Below are 5,914 nucleotides of genomic sequence, written 5' to 3'. Positions count from 1 at the left end.
GTAGTGTTTTGTCATTGAGCCTGGTCATGGAACGAGGCAATTTCTTATGTGCTGGCTACGCGCTAAGCGTGGCGACGCGTCAAAATTAAAGCTAAGAGTACCGGTGTTCGTAGTGTTTGCGTGGAGGCTGGATCACTGAACGAGGCACTTTGTTGTTATGTACACTGCTGCTACGCGTCTACGGTGGCTACGCGTCAAACTTAAGGTTAAGGGTACCGGTGTTCGTAGTGTTTGTGTCATTGAGGCTGGACATGGAACGAGGCAATTTCTTATGTGCTGGCTACGCGTCTACGCGTGGCTACGCGTCAAAATTAAAGCTAAGAGTTCCGGTGTTCGTAGTGTTTTGCGTGGAGGCGGGATCTTGAACGAGGCAATTTGTTGTTATGTACCTGCTGGCTACGCGTCTACGCGTGGCTACGGTCAAACTTAAGGTTAAGGGTACCGGTGTTCGTAGGTGTTTTGTCATGGAGGCTGTATCATTGAACGAGGCAATTTCTTATGTGTTGGCTACGCGTATACGCGGAGCTACGCGTCAAACTTAATTCCAATATCTTTTGTGGTAAATTAAAATTACTTGAAGTTGGTGTATGAAAGCTGCTTTTTTTGTATGAAATGATATACCGAAAACAATAAGCGTATAAGATAAATCAAAATTATGGCATAGTACAACATGACTTTGACACATTCCTCTCAGTGGCCGGAGGAACTATACTCGTCCATACTCGTTACCAGATTTCGCTTTCCAGTTTTCTTCAGTTGACATATTCCGTGATCACCAATTTAAATGAGTAGCTACGCGTAGCCACGCGTAGCCGGCTACGCGTAAATAAGAAAAAGTCCCGGGGTATTCGCAATTTAGCCCAACATTCGTGGTTTCACGAATTTTGCAAGCCTCCCACGGAAGCATTGTTAAAAAAATAGTTTAAAAAGTAATAAAAAAATGTTTTCACATGCACAACACCTTTAAAACTGGATCCTAAACACAGTATACAATCAGCCACTTTAGCAGTTTCCAGGGCTCCTTCCCAGTTTAATGGCCATCTTAGATTTCCTTTCTCTCCAAAATGAACTATGCTGTCTCGCAGTTGAGAACCACATTTATGGCAAAATCGATTTGTTAAATGTCTCCTTAGACAGGTGTTCTCTGTCACATCAAATAGACGATAGTACACCTCATCATTTTCTTCACATTCTGTGCATACCTATAAAAAGTACCATATATACCATATAACATATACCATACAGTGTGGATCTATATAGCATTTGAAGTAATGTGGAAAAAACACGACTCATAGGTTACTTTACCTTCTTCACACTTGGTCAAAGGAACATGTATTACACTTTTAATGAATTACATTACCAATTTTCTCACAAGTAACACACCTCAACAAACATATTACCATGGAACCTCTGAGAGCGCCTGAGGTGGAAGTCCACTTCTTACATGAAGTCCATCACAATTCTGTGAAACCACATGTTTAACCTATGGTAGCAAAGAAAAAGAAATCCCTCTCCAAGTTATTCAGTGTGAATTAATTCAAGGAGTTTTGCAAAAGCTGCATCTGAGCACAAACAGACAAATGGAATTGAATACAAGTCATTTTTTTTCCTTATACTCTTGATTTCAAGTTACCTTTGGCAGATACACTTTTTTAGATATGAAGTTTCATTATTACATGTATGTGAACTGTGGAAAAGAGTGATATGAAAGGTGGAAAGATCATAGCAGTTACACCGTAGTTGCAAAGGAAGTCCCTCTCCCACCCCCCCCCCCCAAAAGAAAATCATTTTATTCACCTACTGTAGTATTGTCAGGATGATTTTTGTTCCCAAAAATTTCTTTCCTTGATTCCTTACACAGAATTTTTGGTTTCGTCTAATGTAAGCATCCCAACACTTTCAGAAATACGAATTAAGCTCCAAGATTACCAACTTGACAAAAATATAAATTTAGCATAAGGAAGAATAGACATTGTTCATCATTAAACTTTTACTGGAACTATACATACAAAACATTCTAACAACCATTAGTATCACCCAACTAGTGGACTAACATAAATCCTGCATTTTAATTGGCTACGCTGCTACAGGACTATTAGTAATAGTCCTCAAATAGCAAAAAGCGTGACACTTTATTTCGTTTTATTCCCAAACAAATATTTCTTCAACTAGCATTTGCCAACTCTATTATTGCCTTTTCTGTCCAACTAGTTGGGTAATACTAAAACAATTAGAGCCTTGCCCTCAAGGGCCATACATGTAGGCCAATAGCCCATTCAGCTTCGCTTCATGGGCTATTGACCTGTAGTCCTTTAATACGGCTACGGGTCTAATTGTTCGTTATCACCACAACCATCAACATCATCGTCATCAGCCCCATCACTGTCACAGTTGAAATAATTGTTTGCATTTGCAGATATAAATAATTATATGAGAACACACCCTTGCAAAGGCTCTTGTGGCCAGAGAGCAATAGGATTCATTTCGATTGTAATACCTGTACATCACAGCCCAACATAGACTTACCAGTCCCTCCTGATAGAGTTTAGTAATACTCATATGAGTTAACGTTGGATCAGCATCTGTCAAATTGTATGATCTGGTAAGAGATGAAATTATCAACCTTAACAAAATTGTTGCTACAATGTACCGTAACAGTAACTAGAGACTTGCGCCTCTTACCTCTAAGCTTTTTCAAGGGTTAAGTGACTGCTTGCTTTCCTTCCTCTTTTCTTTTTCGTTTTGTATGTACATTGTAAAATAAAACTTGAAAGAGCAACTGGCAAAACACTTGCCATAAGTGAAAAAAATTAACTCAAAAATGAACAACGTTTGAGGTCAGAAGCATTTTCACAAGAAACAAGAACTTTCAAGTGAGCTATTTCGTAGAGCACAGTAAAACATGACAGCTGTGACAAATTCACATTTCAGGGTTTCTTCCAAGTAGGAAGAAGACACAAATGAAAGGTTTCATGCTTTCCTTTTTCTGTCGACTTTCCCCCGTGTTTTCTCGTTCTCCCTTGAAAACCCAGTATTAAGGATAGAGGCAATGATACGCAGTGGATAGACTGTATCAATAAAATGAATTAGTTGCTTGGTAACTGGCAAAAAGACAGCTGGAAAATCAGGGCAGGATTTGCACTTAAAACCTCCCTAACACTGGTTCAATGATTGTACCCATTGAGCTTAAAGTATTCCTTAGGAGCCAGAACACCCCCAAAAAACTCTCAAAAGAGGAAGGAAACTTTTACCAAAAAATTCTAAAATCTACCGCATATGCCATAAAGCATATCTAAATACACATATTCTGTAGGGTAATTCGTCAAAGTCCATTGCCACTGAAAATGTGTTTCATTCATCAGGAAAAGATTTAGCACACAAACTGGAAACTAAGGGAATCGTAATAGAGAAGTGCCTTTTCCCTGCCCACATCTTCACTCTGTGAGACTTGTCAGCCACAACTGCTGCCAAATTTTGGTAAAGTGAATTATCTTTTTTATTTATTTATTTTAATTAAATAAAGACATTTCAACTACTACATCACACGTTAATATCGACAGATACAAAAGATATTTTAAAACCTACACCATTTCATTTCAATGGCTTATCGAGTATTTATCAAGTATTGTGAAGTTTAATAACAGGGGATCGAGCAATCTTTTGTCCAGCCACCTTTTTGGCTGGCTGTTCCTCTATTAAACATTAACTCAGCAACTGAGGCAGCTCAAAGGTCCAAGTTTCTGGCCAAATGTGATCAGCGATAACGCTTTGTAGAGGACAGGAAAGTAAAACATGGTGACATGATGTCCCCCTCATTGTACTTTAGCCGAATGGCGGATACAAGAAACAGATGGAAAATAAGACTTTTCTTGAGTCCTGTGGATAACAGAGCTAGAACTTCCTTTCCTTCCAGCAGAGAAGTCATTGCATCGCGTTGTTCGAGCTTTAATTATGTTAAAGTTATAGTGGCATCCTCGTCTCGAAGAGGCGATGGTTAGCGCTAGGGATTTGGGCAGGATCTTGTATGACTGTGTAGCCCGATCCTGGAGTGGCAGTCTATGTTACAGGTGGCACAGACGTTCCTTATGGAATTGCGCGCAGAGGCTGTACGTTCTTTCCTTGCCGCTCTCTTGCATGTAGCCTGGACTCTAGCATTTGCTTCCGCCTTTGAAACCACCACTTTGACACTTTGCGGCCATGTATCTCGGTGTTTGGCGATGTCGTCCCACTTAATGACTGGTCCCTCAGGAAACAGTTCATTTTGTGTCCCTCGAATTTCAATGTTTTCCTCGGCTGTGCCTCGGGGAAATATTGAGATTCTCAGGACCAGTCATTAAGTGTTTACTATAATAGACTTAGTTGACTTCTACATTCAATTTGATTGAAATGAATTTAACCAAACGGAAAAGATCTGACACAGAAACATTTTACACGATTGGGAATTGCCTGAACTAACTCTTCTTACAGCCTAACCCTAACCCTATAGGCCTTATCACGGTTTTCGACGCCATCTTGACGGGTAGGCAAAGCGGTCAGAAATTACAGTGTTTGTATGAGAATCCGATAGCAAATAACTTCTTCCAAAATTGAATTTTTCACAATTTCTGAATCGCAACGTTAAAATACTAGGTAGAAGGTTGTATTCACCAAGTTTGAAGTATGTAGCTTGGCTAGAAGACGCTCAGTTAATTTTTTGAATTTTCCACACATTTGTCTGTAAATTTGGCTGGGTAAACAAACGTCTAGACGCAGTTCGCGGGAAAAAAATTTTGAGACTAATGTATGGAAAATTAAAAAAGAATAGCTCAGCGACTTATAGGAAAGCTACATCCTTCAAACTTGGTGAATACAATCTTCTACCTAGTATTTTAACGTTTTGATTCACAAATTGTGTAAAATTCAATTTTGGAAGAAGTTATTTGCTATCGGATTCCCATACAAACACTGTAATTTCTGACCGCTTTGCCTACCCGTCAAGATGGCGTCGAAAACCGTGATAAGGCCTATTCTAACTTTTCTTACAGCTGTAGATGCCCGTTTAGGCACTGTAGTACAGATTCAATCAAGATAAGATACTATATTTGGGTTAAAATAATAATCCACAGAGATTGGCAATTGGCATCTCTCTAATAACGCGTGGGTTATAAATTTTTTATAAACTCAAAACAAACCCTAACCCTAGCTAACCTTACCCTAACTTCTCTCCTCTCGACAAGCGAGTCCAGACACCGTCAGGACCTCTGCAGAGGAAGATGAAATGAAATTTATGATATTTAAGGGAAAGAGAAACCAAAGTTGAACCAAAAGCAAAGATAAAACTACAAAACCTGCAAACTACCGGCCTACGTAAGTTGTTCTTTAGAACCACAACATTATTAATTTAACATCGCAAAGACGTTTAATATGGAGAGATAAGAATCCCACTAACCTATAATCAGGAATAGAGGCAGCCTAAAAAGAGCGGAGAATAAATAGATTGGTCAAGTATTAGTATTATTGTTTACAAATTGTATTTTTGTGCTGTGAGCTGTTTGTATATACAGCTTACCGTACTAACACCAGCGCCTGTGTAAATCACCAAACATTTGGCTTTGAGTATCGCTTCAACCAGTCCGTTGGCTTTCCCGTCTAACATCTCAGGGGGATCTAGAACCTGTAAGAAAGAAAATAATAATCAACGGAAAGTGTGACGACAAAAAAGCGCTAAAAATTCGAGATCCATAGCTGTACCTCTTCCACTCGTCGTTTCACTAGTTCCTGTCGCTGTACCCTTTTCTCAATTTCCTGAACTATTTCTTTCGAATTGGCCATCAGCTTTAGTTCTTCCTCATTTCTCAGCGAGGGATCTTTTTTTAAAATCTGTCTTATGTTGTTGTAACGTTCCTTTGCCTCAAATTTTACCAGAATTTCTGCT

General features: G+C 39.1%; 1 pseudogene; it reads right to left on the bottom strand.

Moving 5' to 3' along the window:
• Positions 1 to 875: 875 nt before the first annotated feature.
• LOC138030933 (NAD-dependent protein deacetylase sirtuin-7-like) overlaps positions 876 to 5,914 on the bottom strand; it is a 5,122-nt pseudogene continuing 83 nt past the window's right edge.

The sequence above is a fragment of the Montipora capricornis genome, chromosome 13, assembly GCF_036669925.1.
Source record: "Montipora capricornis isolate CH-2021 chromosome 13, ASM3666992v2, whole genome shotgun sequence".
Taxonomy (NCBI): Eukaryota; Metazoa; Cnidaria; class Anthozoa; order Scleractinia; family Acroporidae; genus Montipora; species Montipora capricornis.
This window is presented reverse-complemented; position numbering and strand designations above follow the sequence as displayed.